This window comes from Phaenicophaeus curvirostris, chromosome 8, assembly GCF_032191515.1.
Source record: "Phaenicophaeus curvirostris isolate KB17595 chromosome 8, BPBGC_Pcur_1.0, whole genome shotgun sequence".
NCBI classification, from domain to species: domain Eukaryota; kingdom Metazoa; phylum Chordata; class Aves; order Cuculiformes; family Cuculidae; genus Phaenicophaeus; species Phaenicophaeus curvirostris.
The window spans coordinates 15,382,840-15,402,203 of NC_091399.1; positions in this window are offsets into that span (position 1 = coordinate 15,382,840).

Sequence of the window (19,364 nt, forward strand, 5' to 3'; positions counted from 1 at the left end):
CATCTTTTTGCTTTATGGCTCTACTTCCATTGTGTTTGTGGTATGATGTTGTGGTATTTTTACAAAACTTTAAGTAAATCACAGGACTAGTGATGTTCTCATTGAAAAAATCATGCTAAAGCTCCTATTTTTTTTGAATAATTTCAATTGCTGTTACATCAACAGTTGCCTCACTATGATACTAAGATACAATACAACTTTTCCTCAAGCCAAAGTTTAAGTTAATGAATAAGCAGCAATATGAAAATGCATTCTATGTTGGAAATTAATAGCTCTTCAGTACCCATTTGCAGCACTTATTTTACTGTAACAGCTGAAAAAAAACCATGGAAGTGGAGAAATACTTTTATTTTCAGTCGGTATCAGAGAGATCAATTAACTCCTGAGAAAAGAAGTACTTCTGATTTCTATGGGTTCTAATTTTTTGTTTAATTGACTTGGCATCACCAGTCATGTATTGATGTCACTATACTATCAACTGCTGTGATTCTGCCAGACTGAAGATACTAAGAAGGGCTGGGTTGCTTGTCCTTTTCTCTTTTTAAGCACGAATTTCTGTGGGTATGTCTCACTATACAGATACATAACTAAAGTCTTCTAAGAATAGTTGCAATAGAATATGGAAATTCATACTGTACATGTGATTCTTCATGATACTAACATGCTCTTAAAGAGTGAAAGCAACTTTTTAAATCCAGGTTTTGTAATCCAAGTTTCCAATTAAAAAATTGTACATAATTTTATTATGCAATTACCTATGGTACTAACTTCCCCTTCAGTTTCAAACAGTCTTTCCTCATTATTCTTCCATGTTTTGTAATTGTGGTATTATACTTCCCCATGCAGTTCTTTTCCTTCATCTCATTGGTGATGGAATATACTTTGTGTGTTATTTGTAAAAGAGTTTGCGTTCGATATTGTCACAGATGACAGTAAAATTCAGCAGATAAGTAAGCAAGTTATTTCTCCATCTCCAACAGTACCTTTTACATAGCATGTGCAACACTGCTACCCAAGTTAAGCTGTACTAGATATATGGGAAAGAAAAGCAAATAAAAAGCCATCTAAAACCCCAAATCAAACCAGTTTTCTCAAGTGAAGCTGTTGGTGTTTTTGACACAGCCTAAAATAAAACACAAGCTTTATGTTCAAATGCCTACAACAGAAAACATTAATGGACCCAATGTATTGGTGATACCACCTTTTTAAAAAGCTTCCAAAATGTTTTGCCAGTTGAAAAATATATTGCTTTAAGCTTCATATTTTTAGAGATGCTTGAGAGGTTTACTGTTACAGGTTTTATTGTTTAGTTCTTCCACCTCCCAACTCAAGTTCCAATGGCCACATTTTGTGTAGTCAAGGTTACTTTCCTATAAAAGTACTTTTTGGCATGCAGCCTCATGAAGCTTCAGAAGGTCAAAGTAAGTGGAAAACTTTTTTTGCTCATACTTAAAGAAGATACTCAAGTATGCATTTAAGTCAAAGCAAGACAGATGTTGGTGAATACATATTTTAAATGTTCTTTTTTGGGATATTGTGCAGTGAGAGCACCTGTCCTGCCAAATGAAAGTGTCACATAGGAATGAAGTGGCACTTGTGCTGGTTCAAGCATTTTAAAGCAGAGATGCTCAACTATCACTTACCAGAGCAACATCTAGGGCAGAGGAGAAGTTTGGAATCATACTGCTTATTGGGCTTGCTTGATCACATTCGTGTCTGCTGTTCCAGATTGTCTGACTGGTGTGACAAAAAGGTTTTTCAGTGACTTTGACAAATGAGATATAAACTAAAGTTTTACTTATAGAGCTGAGATAGCTAACAGCCCCCTCTTGGGACAAAGATTATAGGGATCACACAGGGAAAGTCTTCCCTGTGTGTTTTACCTACAGAGGTGAGGATTTGTGTGCATTCCTCTCTCTGTATGCTTGACTTGGAATTTGTAGGAATTACTCCAGTACCTCTGTCATATAGTATTTACTGATCTGTAGGATTGAAGGTTGAGCATTTCCAGAGTCAGGGGTTATATTTTATTAATGGGAGAATCACTTACCTAGAGTACGGGATTCTTCCAGTGGTTGTGGGCTGTTGCACAGCAGGCTAAAACTTTCTTTTTAACAACAATCAGACATACGATAGATAGTTTTGACCTTCTGTGAGTGTCTTTGAGCAGGACTAAGCAAGAGAGAAAAAAAATATACAACTTGACACTTACAACCACTCTGTTCTCCTTTTACTCAAAGTGCAAGATCAAAAATAGATGTCCCATAACACTGTTTTCCTTTCACCTAACAAATATTTTATACATGCAATATATTTCTGCAGAGGATATCAACTCCAGAAACCGACCATTTTCATTTAGCTGCATGGTGGGTAATTAAAATCTGTAAATTAAAATCAATTTCCAGTTGTATTTTGGTGAACTGTAGATTGCTTTTTCCTCTCTATGAAATCATTCACATTATAAATACTTTTGTATAAATGAATTTAACTGTAAGTGATAAAATTAATTTTTTTTAAGGTAGATTGCTTCCAAAACAATAATGGCATGTTTACTTTTATTGGAATTCTTATCCAACTGACTTCTAGATTATCTAGACTGATTTATTTATTTATTGGCAGTAAACAGATAAAGTTGTAAATGTTAGCATCAAATGAAGTTTTTGGCTCTGAAGTCCTAGTAACTGCCCAAAGTGTTGTGAGATGCACTTTGTTGATGCCTGGGGGGAAGTCTGGAGTTAATTTCTCCACTGGAAGCACAGGCTGGAATTTGCTTTTTTTAAAATGCTATAAAATGTGAATGAAATTAAATGTATTCCTAATACTCCCAATTAATGCAGTAGAGAAATACCAATGGGATTGTTGGTAGTACACTGCTAAGATGCCAGTTTTGTGATTCTGTAGTGCCGTGAAAGTAGGTAGCCTCGAATCACCAGATTAAAACACTTAATCTATAAAAGGTCACTTAAAACTTAATTTTGCCACTCTTTGAGTTGAGCAACTGGCCAACAGAAGCAGCCATGTGCAAGTGCAAGTCAAAAAGAAACAGCAAAAAGTCTAATATGTAGTCCTTGGAAGAAGTAATTGAGTTAGAGGGAAGATCTGATCTTTGCTCACTGTTTGTTATTGAGATACTCAAGTAATATAAATGGAGTAAAAACTGAACCCTTCTTGGTTAATTCAGTCATGATATATAACAGCTTGATAATGAGGGTGCTATGGTAGTTTAGAAGCTTTTACAGGTTGAAAAGTTTTAGTTTAAAAAAAGTTGTTTCAAACATGGCCATTTAATGAAGGAAGTCAGTTATTGCAATCAACAAGACAAACACAAGGTTTGTGAAAATCTCATGAGGTTCAACAAAGTGAACTGCAAGGTCCTGCACCTGGGCTGGGGCAACTCTCAGTATCAATACAAGCTGGGGGATGAAGACATTGAGATTAGCCTTGGAGAGAAGGACCTGGAGGTATTGGTAGATGAGAATCACAGAGTCACAGAATCACAGAATAACCAGGTTGGAAGAGACCCACCGGATCACCGAGTCCAACCGTTCCTACGAAACACTAAACCATATCCCTCAGCACCTCGTCCACCCGTGCCTTAAACACCTCCAGGGAAGGTGACTCAACCACCTCCCTGGGCAGCCTGTTCCAGTGCCCAATGACCCTTTCTGTAAAGAATTTTTTCCTAACGTCTAGCCTAAACCTCCCCTGGCGGAGCTTGAGGCCATTCCCTCTTGTCCTGTCGCCTGTCACTTGGGAGAAGAGGCCAGCACCCTCCTCTCTACAAAGTCCTTTCAGGTAGTTGTAGAGAGCAATGAGGTCACCCCTCAGCCTCCTCTTCTCCAGGCTAAACAACCCCAGCTCTCTCAGCCGCTCCTCATAAGGCCTGTTCTCCAGCCCTTTCACCAGCTTTGTTGCTCTTCTCTGGACTCTCTCCAGAGCCTCAACATCCTTCTTGTGGTGAGGGGCCCAGAACTGAACACAGGATTCAAGGAGCGGTCTCACCAGTGCCAAGTACAGAGGGAGAATAACCTCCCTGGACCTGCTGGTCACGCCGTTTCTGATACAAGCCAAGATGCCATTGGCCTTCTTGGCCACCTGGGCACACTGCTGGCTCATATTCAGTCGGCTGTCAACCAACACCCCCAGGTCCCTCTCCTCCAGGCAGCTTTCTAGACAGACTTCTCCCAGTCTGTAGCACTGCACAGGGTTGTTGTGAAGCCTCACATGAGCCAGCAGTCTGTGCTTGCATCCCAGAAGGCCAACCATATCCAGGGATGCATCAAAAGAAGCACTGCCAGCAGGTCGAGGGAGCTGATTCTGACCCTCAACTCTGTTCTGGTGAGACCATACCTGGAATGTGAATCTAGCTCTGGAGCCCTCAGCACAGGAATGACATGAACATGTTATCCAGAGGAGGAAAAAAAAATGATCAAAGGCCTGGAAAACCTTCCCTGTGAAGAGAGGCTGAGAACTGAGGCTGCTCAGTTTGGAGAAGAGAAGACTCTGAGGAATCCTTATTGCAGCCTTTCAGTACTTAAAGGGGGCTTGTAAAAAAGATGAGGAAAAACCTTTTAGCTGTGCCTGTAGCAACAGGACAAAGTTTAATGATTTTAAACTAAAAGAGGAGAGGTTTAGACTACATATTAGGATGAGATTTTTTACTCTGAGGGTGGTGATACACTGGTACAGGTTGCCCTGAGAGGTGTTAGATGCCCCATCTCTGGAAACATTCAAGGTCAGATTGGATGTGACTCCGAGCAACCTGATCAAGTTGAAGGTGTTCCTGTTCATTTCAGTAGGGGTGGAGTAGGTGACCTTCATCGTCCCTTCCAGCCCAAACCATTCTATGATCCTGTAAATGTTTCAGTTTGTGTTGTTTTATTTTTTTGATGATTCAGACTTTTAAAAAATACATATACCTTTACCAGTGATAAATTGAACACTGCAATACTGAGAACCTGAATATAAAGAGTGGATTTTTTTTTTAATTTTTATTTGAGTAGCTTAAGAAATATGCAGGAATGGAAGATCACAAAGAGAAGAAAAAATTTTCTTCTACTTTGATTTATTGGAAGAAAACTTACCAGCTAATATGTTACAAGAGAAGTTTGGTGTAATAAATAAAAAGGTTACAATTCTGGAACAGCAATTTCCTCATTTAGTACTGCTAATGGGAAAAGTTAGAAATATGAATTTGTCAATTACAATTGAAAGGCATTAACTAGACACAAATAGCTCGGTTAGAATAGACACTGAATAGCTCAATATGATTTCAAATACTACAGTACAGCCCGAACCACTAAACAAACAGTCTTGGTAAAAAGCAACACCCAGTTTAAAATTTACACAGAAGACTCTAGTACCTCATAAGCCTTCTTGGGTTAGTTATAGATAAATTCCTGTATTTTTTGCTTTTTCCTCTTTGGCTTGATAAAGCAGGTTAAATGAGTAAATCACTATGAGTAAAAACACTATGAGGTGTTTGTCTGTCTACACTTGTGTAATCTGGTTTTTAGAAATACTACTATCAAGACAAAAATTCTAAAATACCAAATAATAATTTCAAGAGATTAAGATACTGGAACTAATGTTTTTCAGTGTAGGTTTTCCCCCTAACCACTATCATTTGCAGCTGTTTTTGTTCCAAGAGGTATTTTACAAGTGAACTTACCTTTCTGGCTTATTTCCCTGTATAGTATAAATTCTATTCTAAAACATTCAGTGTTAACTAATGAAGTGGGATGGGATTTTTAGTGGGTTTTGTGTTTGTGATTTTTTTTTTTTGTAAATCAAGACAATAATTTGGGAACAATATGTGATTAAATGCCTAGAACAGAAAAAAATCTCATATCTGAACACAGTTCATCCATTTGAACTGTTACGCTGATATTTAGTATGTTATGTGATGGATATATCCTTGAAGAAAATGAGCACTCCATTAATATTAAGTAACTGCATGGAAAGATTGTCTTTGTGAGTGAGTATATATGCGTGGATCCTGACAGAGTACTTGTTTTGTGGTAATAAACTGGATTGGAAGCATGAGACCAGCTTCTGCAGAGCTGCTTAGAGGGGCTGTGTGGGAGGGGAGGGAGCATATAGCCCGCTGGCCAGCAAGCACAAAGTTACATGCAGCCTAGCGAGAGGCCCCAGGCTTCGTGCTGAGTTTGCAAGGTCTCTAGCCTGAGGCTTGTCACACTTACTTCAAATCAGCTTGTCATGACCTGTCCTGAGCTTTTTTTTATGCTTGGATTTGCGGTTGCAGCAATTTTTCTAATAGCCTAAACTTATTTTTGCTAATGTCTGTATCATACAAACCCAGTGTTTTCACAAAGATAGTAGCGACAAGTAGTAATTCTGCATAGAAGAAGGCATTCATGATTCTAACCTAACGGTGCTGTGTGGAGAAGCACAGCCTGGTGGTCACTTAAAGTGATGCAGAGTTAGAAGCTGGGTAAAAATGGTGCTGGGGCAGCAAAGAGAGTGAAAATATGTAGATTATATACAAAACCCACTGTATACAGTAAATCTGAACTTCTAAAGAAAGAACAAGCTTTAAAAGAGTATTAGAAGACACATAAAAATGACCTTAAGTACCTCCTAGTGAGATCATTGTCAACATCACGCTCCTTGAGTGAAGGAGTTCAGTTACTGGTGGCATTGGCTGCATTGCCCCTGTCAGATGGCAACTGGCGGCATTAAAAGCTAAAGGGGCAGTAGAAGCATAAACATCATGCCAGAGAAAGGGGTGGATACAAGGCAGTGTGCCTTTAACAGGTGTAATTGTACAAATGCATTGTATTGTACAGTAGTATATTACCGTATAATAACATTTTCTTTTCCTGTAACAACTTTGACAAGCCTAAGGATTGTTCTGATAGAAATTTCTTGGCTTTACACCTGAGGCATGTTTTTCTCTTTGAGTTTAACAAGACCGTGAGCCTTGAGTATTCTTGGTTGTGCTGGGTTAATAGGCAGGTAAAGATGCTTGGCTCCCTGGGCATCCTATGGCTGGATGTGGCACTGGGCATTATTGCATACAGGGCAATGGTTTTTTTTCCTTACAGCTGAATGGCAGGACAAGGGTTGCTCCTGGTCACTCTCTCCAGGGTTTTGAACTGCAGCTCTCTGTCGGTACTGGGAGCGTTGGTGAGAGGCAGGTAAGAAGTGGTGTCCTGACCTTTCCCCTGTCTAAACAACTTTGATTTAAAAACCGCACATGACAATTTAGTGTGAACATTTGCAACACTTCATTGCATTTTCTTAACACAGTCTCCCTCCTGGCTGGCTATGTGTCAGGACTCTGGAGAGTCCTGGTTACACTGCTCTACAGCCCCGAATAAGTATCATCTTGTTACAAGTCCCAGTATTGCAAATAAAAAATCTCAGATGCAAAATATGTCCTTGAAAAGAGATTTAAAATGCACAACTCCTTTTGTCCAGTTCAAGTACTATTTCACTGCATGACTGCTCACTACAACTATGTTTTGTATAATGATATCCATCAAGTGGAAATAGCGTAAGTTAATTCTGTGGTAAAGACATAAACCTTCATTCCTCGTGGGACTTGGGCACTTGTCAGCCACTTTAAGTGTCTGAATCTAAAAGTGGATTTCTTTTGCCTCAGCTCAGCTTATATGCAGTCTAGGATATTTCTCGCTTTCCAAAACCAATGTTCTTTTGAAGTCTGAATTTCTGATTTCCTAAGCAATGAGTGGTTTCTGTGCTGGTAAAACCAGGTCACCTGAGAGCTGACTGACTAAACATGATCTTTCTGCTGCTGCTTGCTATGGGACTGGTACCTCCAAAAGTGTAGAAAGACTATGTGAAGCTCAAGGACCCCTTCCTATAAATAGTTCAGTGATTGAAGCATTCAATCAGGAGGTTAGACACTGTCACTCATTTTACCACAAACACCTTTGCCCAGTGACTATTTCAGCTATCAGACAAGCCAGGCAGGGTGATGTTTAGAAATGAAGGTGTCAGCTGAGATAAATTAGGCACAGGAGAGGCTCAAATAAGTTCTCTTTCAATGCCAGTATTCCAACTGATATACTGGGACACAAATTATTTTCTTTTTCTTTTTTTTAGGCATCTTCAGGAGTAAAACCCACCAACTGAAGGCCAAGTCCCAGGGAAGAACAGAATTGCAAATATATACTCCTCTTCCTGTATTACTAAGACATTTCATTCCCTGTGTTTTGTATGAAAATTATGACAACTTCATTGAGTCGGTAAATTATACTAATTTGATGCGTTACATATTTCTAGCATGAGTCTGCTTGCTGGTCAGAAAAATAAGACTCTTACAAACCTGTTTCAGAATTATAATTAGAGACAGCAGTCAGGTAGGCAATTTTAATTGGTGTATACATATTCACTATACTGAGGTTCATGCAAAAGAAATAATGCAAATAATTAAATTAGCAGGAAGTCAGAGGAGCCTTGAAAGGGATTCTGAGCAAAACCATCCCATCTAGTTTCAAATGGAGTCCTACAAAAATGATCATCTCTATCTTATTATAGATACATTGGTCTGAGAGGAGGGAAGCAGAAAAAGGAGAATACAGCTGGGTAGAAAAGGTGGAAAGCTATAGTTTAAAATCAATGCTATACGTTGCTTGTTGTTAAGATTTCATTTCTCCAGTACTCTGCTTTGATATTGGTCAATGAGAAATTTTTCAGATTTTGTCTAAACTGGAGGACAAAAATGTATTAAAAGAAAGTCTTTGCTGGTGATTTTGTGGTCTTCAGTTAATTACAGCAAATGTTCATTCACACACAGTTCTTTTTGGAGTACCCACACTTAAATTTCAGCCAGGAATTCTTTCCATCAGGAAAGTGATGTTGTTTAATTATGAAGATACCTCACAATGTGACATGTTTAATAATATAATATTAAATCATTTAGTCTTCTACTGGCATTAATGTGAAAATTTGAACAGTTTGATCCATGAGAAATTTTTGCTTCAAAGCCAGTAAGCAAGTAAATTTCCTCAAACGTGGTGCCTTGCCACAACTGTGATTTGACTCTCTCTTTGGAAAACAGAAGTGTATTCAAGAAATCACACAAATATTCTGGGGAAATGAAGACAAGCTTCCTTTCACACTTCATTGAGTCATCTGGTTTTGAGAGAGAGAAAAGAAACTTAAGCTGTTTTCTTTTGCGAGACAATTTCATTTTAACCCTGAGCTCAAATCAAAATCTGATATGAAAGCTTGTAGCTACATGTTACAACAGTTTTTACCACGAATTTCTGAGCTGAAAACTTTCACCCATTAGAGGATCCAAAATTTCTAACAAATACATATATATTGTTTTTCTGGAGGTGTGTGATTAAATGATACCTTCCCCTGCCTGCTGTGGTTCAGTGCAAGTATGGATTTTGCTTGAACCTGTTTCATTGTAGACTTGTCACTGTGTTACAGAAAGGAGTTAGACATGCCATGAACTCTTTTATTATTATTATTTTTAGTGTTCACTTGTACACTCCTTCTAGGGATTGACATCATAGAGAAATATGGAGACAGAGACCGTAGAACAAATTTAAAGAAACAAAGCCTTTTTTGATTGTCTTCTGAAATGATGGTACTTCTCAAAACAAATCATGCTCTGTGCATACACATCTTTGTTTTCCACAATAACTGATGTTCAAAGGAGTGTCTCTGAAAGAAATAAAAGTGTCAACATCAATCCTCTTCAGAAATAATAATTTCATTTTGTAGAAAGAGATGGAAATGTAAATGCTGCTAATAGATGGAAAACCTTCAGAGAAAGCAGGTGTTTCACCTGCTTTCTTACTTTCTTCAGAGCCTTCTGGAAGGTCATTTTCATCAGTGATTTCTGATCATGGACTGCGGGGAAACACCTCTTTTGCAATTTGTGCAATACCGCTATGAAGCAGTGCAGTTAGGAGGAAACAGTTTCATCCTTCAGCAAAATGAGATGTTCCAGACAATATTTGATTTGTTTCCAGGGCATCTTGGGGGCCATTTGACGACCTCTTAGAGACCAGCAGCGTCTGAACTGTGGCTAATGCAACTTGCACCTGCAAAAACTAAGTTGGCCCATGAGATTTTCACATTATGGCTAAATCATAAGTGCAGTATTTTGTTATTGAGTAGGAAGATAGTTTTTGTTTTTTCTTGGTTTTTTTGCATGAGTCTTTTGGTTTCAAATATTTATTGAGACTTTGACATTGCATGCATTAGAAACATGACTTGATAGTTGGGACTTCTTATGTCCCTAATAGTCATTGACAGTTGTAGTCTGACAAGTATGTGTTCTTAAGCAAGTTTTTTTTTTTGATAGGAAGGGTTGGACTCGATGATCCAGTGGGTCTCATAGAATAACCTGGTTATCATAGAATAACCTGGTTATTCTATGATTCTATGATTCTATGATTCTTTGTTCTGAAATGTTGGAGTGTACAGCCAGTTCTTAATTTCTTGTATGTGTCTACATGGTGTCCCAGCTCCGCTCCCCTTCCACCTGCCCACAGGCATCCATCTAGCCCATAAAATGTGGTCAGGTTCTTCACTCCTCTGCATTTACAGCAATGGTGAAATCTAGTATAGGTATTTAAACCTATTGGAAATTCAGGTTTATTCGGTTCTGAGTTTGTTGACAGAAATGGTTCCTGAAGCTCTGTATATTTGAAGGGAAAAGTGTAGTCCTTCAGCAGAAGTAGCACATACCTGCATGTACTCTGTCATTAGACACACTATGATCTGCAGAAATTGGTTTTGTGATAGAGAATATTAGGTTAAGGAGTAATATGGGATGGTAGTTCCTGCAAAATGTTTTTTATGGCATTTTTAGGAATAAATGTGTGAAAGATCACAAAAATGTAAAATACTTAAATCTAATGTGACTTTATAAGGTACTTTGGTATAAATTGCCTGAAAAAAAATTCATTTGAGAGGTAAATATATTTTCAGATTAACCTTCCTTGCCATCTTCATGCAGCAATTTTCATAAATGAATAGAAAGCTGTATAAAAAGAGGAACTTGCGATTACCAAAATGAGCTCATGATAAGGAAGACATGGATTAGGGATACTTTTGCAAGGTTGATACTTAAGCACCTTTTTTATCATCTTGGGGCTGCAGAATTACAGCACTGACTTCTTTCACTAGTGTGCAAACTGGATAAACCGCACTTTGAAATAGTGGTCCTCTATGCTCAAAATACAGGGTACACTATTAATAGAATATTTCTTGATGTCCAGGAAAAATATAAAATGATAGTCAGACAATTAACTATTGGAGAACTGCAGTTTTATCCTGTGGATCAAGTGTTTCTTATGAACAGTGTGTTTATATTTGATAGAGTTGGTTGTTTACATTCCCTCAAAAAGTCATCTTTTCTAGTTTATTTTCCCTTTTCTCTAGACGGAAAGCTCACTGTGGAAAACCAGGTATTGGTAATATCATTGAAGAAAGGAGATTTTTGTCTCAGTGAAAATCCTTCCACTGGAGCTGAACTTGTCCTGTTTGCAGTCACATGTTGCAATGAATGAAATACTGAGACAGTAATCACAAGTCCATCTCTGCAGTGCCTTGTCTTCTCTTTAAGATAATCGCACAGAAGACTTCGTCCTGTTTCAACAACAGGAGGGACTGTAGATGAGTAATATGTGGGCTGTAGCTGCATGTTTTAAATATCATTCTGAGGCATGTAAAGCTGTGGGGGATAAAGAGACTTCACGTGCAGGGAGTGTGCTCCAGTGGGGGCCCAAGAGCAGCAGTGCCAGATGTGCCTTGCTGTGAGCATTGGGCATGCTTGGACAGGCTTACTGCAAGATGGGGAAGGGGTCAACTAGATTTGCAGCTGCACGTCACTCTTTTCTGCAGATGTAACCTCTTGTATATATTGAATAAATTATGGTCTAATTCTATGTTAATGAACCAGACTGGCTTCCTGAAGTTGTGCTGTGGTTTATTCCTCAAAGTCAATACAAGAGAAATAGCTAGAGATTTTCCATAAATTAATGATATTTTATAAATTGATTATTGATTAAGTTGGCCTGATAGTGGACTAGTTATGGCCTTGTGATAAATGTCTACTATTACGGATACCTTTGAAGGCATGACATGAAATTTAATAATAGAGTTCTAGTAGGTTTACATAAACTTGCAACTTGATTTAAATTATCAGGCTGATCACAAACAGGTCCATAATGCATCAGTTCCTAGACTAATGGACCATATATCTTTGTCGACTTTAGTAATGTTTTGACAGCTTTTGCCTCAGTGCCTTTGAATTACAAGTGTGTAGAGATGTATTGCTTACTGCTACAATAGGTCTCTCCCTCAGGATGTAGTAGGTCACGTTGGCTGAATCTGAATTGGTTAACTAAACAATGACAACTTCTGTAATACTTTAAAAGAAGATTACAGTATTTTTATATAGTTGTAATCATAATTCCTTTCACAAGGAGAAAGATATTAAAAGAATGACATTTTACAATTTCATACATTATTTAACTTTTCTGAAATCACACTTTCAGAGTTCTTAAAATATAGAGGTTTTATATAGCAGTGTGATTAATTCTAAGATGGTAGAAAACTGCTGTTGATCCTCCCCTCACAAACAGAAATGTGAAATAATTCAGGTTTAAATTGGGCTGTCTTTACCTTCTCACTAAAGAATGTGTTGTGAATAAAACACATGCAGCATCTGTCAGACCATTTACTTGTTTAAGTTTGTCCTATCAGGTAACCTTGTTTAGTATGGGTATTTTTCATAAATAAGAATAATTTTTTCTTCTTCTACTATGCTTTTCCTCTGGCTGATTTTCTAAAGTTGAAAAAACCCTGTCTTGCTGTATAACTGATCTTTTCTACGAATTTCCTACTGTTTTCTTGAGCTCATAGGAAATAAACCAGACAAGTAAAGGAAGGCAGTTTCAATGAATGACAGATGATATTAATACGAATTGTCCAGATTTTCTTAAACTAGTCTATTTTCCTTCCTTTGGAATAAAAAAGAGCAGACCTTAAATGAATCTTAAAAGTTAAACACTGAAGTCAACTCTCTGATTAAGATGGAGTATTATTTCATGCGTTTGAAATGTTGCATTGCTTTACTATGTTATGAAAAGAAAGACAAGACTGGCTTTATCAAACATGGTAACCTGAAATGCAGACTTTGCAAATTTACCTGTGGTGTTTCCAAGTATAGACATCATAAGGAACATGACTTTTATGCAAACTTGTGAATCTCATGATTCTCAGGATGTTTTCTCAAAGTAGAACCATATTTATAGAATCATAGAATAACCAGGTTGGAAGAGACCCACCGGATCATCGAGTCCAACCATTCCTATCAAACACTAAACCATGCCCCTCAGCACCTCGTCCACCCGTCCCTTAAACACCTCCAGGGAAGGTGAATCAACCACCTCCCCCGGCAGCCTCTGCCAGTGCCCAATGACCCTTTCTGTGAAAATTTTTTTCCTTATGTCCAGCCTAAGCCTCCCTTGGCGGAGCTTGAGGCCATTCCTTCTTGTCCTGTCCCCCGTCACTTGGGAGAAGAGGCCATCACCCTCCTCTCTATAACCTCCTTTCAGGTAATTATAGAGACCGATAAGGTCTCCCCTCAGCCTCCTCTTCTCCAGGTTAAACAACCCCAGCTCTCTCAGCCGTTCCTCATAAGGCCTGTTCTCCAGACCCTTCCCCAGCTTTGTTGGTCTTCTCTGGACTTGCTCCAGAGCCTCAACATCCTTCTTGTGGTGAGGGGCCCAGAACTGAACACAGGATTCAAGAAGCGGCCTCACCAGTACCAAATGTATCATCATTTAGTTACTCATGAGAAGATTTGAGAGTAATGATCTCAGGTACTGCTGCCTTTTGTTCATACCTGCTCACATTCATGAGCTCTGAAAGGGCCATTGTGGGTGATGGAAAGAGGACTGCTGTGAGGGTATTTATGGTGGCACACGGGTCCACTGTGTTGTCTTGCTTCCTTGTGGAATCTGAATGTATCATGGAATCATAGAATGCTTTGGGTTGGAAAAGACCTTGAAGATCATCTAGTTCCAACCCCCTGTCATGGGCAGGGACACCTCCTGCCAGACCAGGCTGCTCAAGGCCCATCCAACCTGGCCTTGAACAATTCCTGGGAGGCGGGGGCAGCCACGACTTCCCTGAGCAACCTGTGCCAATGCACCACTCCATCTGCAAACTTGCTGAGGGTGCACTTAATCCCCCTGTCTATATCATTGGTAAAGATATTACATAGCATGGGTCCCAGTACGGACGCCTGAGGGAAACCACTTGTCATGGATCTCTATCTGGACTTCAGGCTGTTGACCACTACTCTCTGAATAGGACCACCCAATCAATTTCTTAACCACCAAACAGTCCACCCATCAAATCCATATCTCTTCAATTTAGAGAGAAGGATGTCCAGATAGATCACATCCATTGCTTTTCCTGAGTCCACTGATGTTGTCACCCGATCATAGAAAGTCACTAGGTTGGTCAGGCATGACTCGTTCCTGTTGAAGTCAGGCTGGCTGCTATTAATCACCTCCATGTGCTTTAGCAGAGCTTCTGTGAGGATCTTCCCAGGCACATAGAGGAGGATGACAGGTCAGTAGTTCCCAGGGTTGTCTTTTCTACCCTTTTTAAAAATGGGCACAATGTTACCCCTCTGCCAGTCACCAGGGGCTTCTCCTGATTGACATGACTTTTCAAATATCAGGGAGTGGCTTGGCAACCACATCTGCCGCTTCCCTCAGGGCTGCGGGATGCATGTATTCAGGTCCCATTTGCTTATATGTGTTCAGGTTCCTCAGGTGGTCATAAACCTGACCATCCTCTATAGTGGGATGAGCTTTACCCCCCCAGTCACCATCTTGTTGTCCACTGACCCAGGAGGGGTGAGGAGAGCAGTTATCAGTGAAGACTGACGCAAAAATGTTGTTGAGCACCTCAGCGTTCTCCTTATCTGTTGATACGAGGTCACCATTTTCATCCATCAGTGGGGGTATGATTTCTTTAACCTTCCTCTTCTGATTGATGTACCTGCAGAAGCCCTTCTTTTTAGTTTTCACTTCCTTTGCCAAGTTCAGGTCCGGCTGTGCCTTGGCCTTCCTGACCCCATCCCTACACAACCAGGCAGCATCCCTATGCTCTTCCTAGATGCCCTGTCCCTGCTTGCACTGCCTGTGCAGTTCCCTCTTGCTCTTCATTTTGACCAGCAGGTCTCAACTCAGCCACCCTGGTCTTTTCCTTCCCTGCCTGATTTCCTACATATAGGGACTCTGTGGTCTTGTGTTTTATGGAAAGCATTCTCAAATATTTGCCAGCTCTGTTCTGCTCCCTTGTCCCCGAGGAACGTGTGCCAGGGGTCCTACTGAGTAACTCCTGAGTAACTCCATGAAGACCTGTTAGGGAGAAATATGCCTTAAGGAGGAAGTTGGGGCAGAGATTAAACCACACAACGGCAACATAAAATATTTCAGTAGCCTGGCAGGTTGGGGCCTTGGGGTTGGGGGTGGCGGAGGAGTCGGTTAAGCAATGTTTCTTTCATTGAGAACATTACAGGGATATTTTTGACCCCATTCAATCTATCACTGCATGACCTCAGCTGAATGTAAACATTTACATTGTTATTACTTCCAATAACAAAATTTTACTGTAAAACTGTTAATAAATGGAGCTATTCTGTTATAATTATGTGCTGTCATTTTCTGGCTTGTTTTAGATTTTTCATAAGAAAACTAGCAGGGAGTCTACCTGAAGTTTTTCTCAATGGGTCTAGATTTCAGCCTTCACAAAATGATTATTTTGAATGCCATTTGTCTTGGTATTGAAACAATTCTTGGACAACTGCATGTTACTTACAGCCATATCCATTTGTAAATTTTTGATCTGAATTAGACTTTGAAAACAGCTTATTACATAATTAAAGAATACTAACAAATCAAAAAGTACTCAGAGAACTTTGTGAAGAAAAATACTGTAAGCCCTTCTCCAAACAGAAAAGCATGTGGTACCTCGAGCCATGACTCCTATTACTGCAGAGGAGTGGACGCTATTCCAGCTGAGACCCTTCGAGTCATGAGTGGAGAAGAGCAATTGTTTTCATCTTTCTTATCATCTATATTTCTTATGTATAGCACAGGAAGACTGGCTTTTTTTTTTTTTCCACAAGAACACGGCACTATTGATGCTTGTCAAGAAAACAGAAAAACCAAAGGGAGCCACTGCCAGTGTGTGTGCTCCCAGTCCATGAGGAACAGCAATATGGCACAATTTTGTTTTGAGGAGCTACTACAATATCAGAAGTCTTTACTGCCATTAACTCAAAAAATTGCACCGCTAGGATAAGTTGCACCTCTTTGTACAGATCCATCTTCTCCCAAATTTCATGCAATAAAAGAAGACTATGCCTCCAGTGTTTCTGTTCATTTATCACCACGTCAATGATTATCACAGCGTTGCAAAACAAAGAACAGAAAAGCTTCATTTTGAGAAAGATTTATGGTGAATGAAACACATTCAAATTTGGTTAGATGAGGGTAACCAAATAAATCTCATGTTTTCTCAAACAAAAATTTTTACAAAAAATACAGGTTTAAAATATCAGTGCTGAAGTACTGGAGTATAATTGCCAGCGTAGGAGGAATAAACACTGGCTAATAAAAACAGAATCAGATACAGTCACTAGATAAAAAGACTATCATGCAGACTATCCTACTGTCATTATAGGTTAGTTCTCTGTAGTGTGACCTTCAATACTGTCCAAGCTAATTCTGCGTGTCTGCAATGCCTTAAATGCTCTGCAATTTAAAAGCAATAAGCTTAAAATAACTTGCAGTTTAGGACCAGTGGGCTGGGGGAGGGTGGGAGGAAACAACACAGTAAAAAAATCTGAACGTTAATATTGAACCAGACAGGGTCACTATCCCTTAAAAACAAGAAAACTGCAACAAGTATTTATTTATTTTGTCTGAGGTTTCTGCTTTATCTTTTCCTGCTTTGGTACTTAAGTGAGATGAACTTTTTGATATAATGCCAGTGTGATGGTGAAATGGCACCAAACACAGAGAATTGCCTGAAAGAGTGGGTCTATGTTCTTACAATGGTGAGGGCATCCACCCCACAGGCACAGTTCAGCATCTCTCTGTGTTTTAGCCCACTTTCATATGTAGCTTGGTCCTTCCTGCCCCTCTCTGCATCCTTGTATTGCACAGACAGGGCTCTGCAAGTGCTGATATATTTTGTTTTTTTTTAAAAAAAACAGTTTTCTGAAATTTCTTCTAAGATAAATATACTTTTCCACAAGCAAGTAGCATGACAGGACCAGGGAGAGGCCCCAGTCACACAGGACAACCACAGAAGCAGCAGGAGCTTCCTGATGGAGGATGTGCACCTGTCATGGACCAACTGTGCAATTAGGTCCAGCTCTCCATCATTACATGAGCTGCCAAGAAAGTATATGCTCTTATGACAATACAGACCAAGTTGTATGAGAATTAATATATGTGATGAGCAGAGTCACAAAATCCAAATTTCCATACTATGAATAACAGTGATAGTGGTCACATCTACACTTCTTATACCACAAAATGCATTTAAACTGGCTTGAGATTTAATGTTTGCTGTGGTGAGATCTATTTTTCTAAAAACTAGCTCAGTTCTCTTCTTTGCCTTCCTTTCTCCTTGAAGCGAAGTCAAAGGGATGGCAGAGCAAGACAAGCTATCTTCTACGTACTAAAAAGTCACTTCCAAAAGTGAGAACATATGCTTTTTGTCAACAGCACAACTGCAGTCATCTTAAGATTGTGAAAAACACAAATTATTCTTCTTGGGTCCTATCTCTGAGTGCACGAAAGATAAAAATGCTATTCAAAGAGCTAAGCCCCTAATTGAGAGTCATTCATCCTTATTTATGTAATGACGAATATACAGTTCGTAAGACAGGAAAGAAGCTTTAGGAAACTGGGACATGAAGGAAGTCAACCACTGCACAGTTTATCCAAGTGCAGCAACCCGTGTACTGCACATTCATCTGCATTAGGATTCATCTGCAGCCGCATTGTAGTTTAATAATTTGTCAATTATTTGTCATAATTGAACAATGTCTCAGTTGAGATTCTGAATCTCTTAAAGAGTAAGCAACATCAAAAAGCCCTTTTCACAGAGACAAAGCCAACCTTGCATCGTCTCTGCAATCGGTTGACCCATGTAGCTTACCATTCCATTGTAAAGCATCTTAAAATTAACTGCAAATGCCCTTGAGAAGGAAATCTCTGTGGATTTTCCTTGTAAACTCTCTATACCATACATTTTGTGAGTACTCTAAGCCATAAAATGAAATGCAGAAAAACATGTAAGAGAGCTTTAGTTCTTTTTCTTCTGTACAAGTCAGACAGAAACCTACGTCAGGCAGACAATGCAACAGAGAAACACAGAAAAAGCTGGGACCTGTAAGAGGTCCTGTATGGCATCAGCAGGACTAGCACTTACATGGTTTTAAATAAAACAGAACAATTTTAAACTAACACACAAACCATAGAAAACACTCTTCTCTATTGTCCTCTCTTGTGTGGACACATTAAAAGCCAGCCTGATCTTGCACCATATGGAAAATTCATTATTTTTCATGGGAAATTATAGGACTTGCTTTAGCTCTACATACGTCTTTCCTGACTGCAGTGAGGCTGAAGTGGTACAAGAAATGCTCCATCTACAACACTGTCATTATGAAAAAAAAAATATTCAAATCTTTAAAGACTGAATTATCTGCGTTTACTTAATAGACTATCAGAGAGCTCTGAAGGGTGATGATCCATGAACTGAAATTTTAAGACCTTAATGTATTATATGATAATGGAACCAAAGGTCCAATAATGGACTATTGAGCTGATACTTCCACATTCATAATGGGCCGTAATGGGGATTATGGTTTATACTATGGATTGTTATGCCTATTCTGGAATTTATATAACAGATTTAAACAAAGAATACAACAGATCCCATGCTTCATCAAAGATAATTTCTTAACCCAGGTAACAGACACCCTTACCCAAGGGGATGCAATACTGGACCTGATGGTCACCAGTGCAAGCGAGGTAATCAGTGATGCCAAGACTGGAGGTAGCCTGGGTCATGTAGTGATTATGCTCTGATGGAGTTCAAGGTCCTGAAGCATGTGGGACAGGTGAGGAGTAGAGTCAGGACCCTAAATTTTAGGAAAGCAAACTTCCAGCTCTTCAAGGAGTTACTCAGTAGGACCCCTGGCACACGTTCCTCGGGGACAAGGGAGCAGAACAGAGCTGGCAAATATTTAAGAATGCTTTCCATAAAACACAAGACCACAGAGTCCCTATATGTAGGAAATCAGGCAG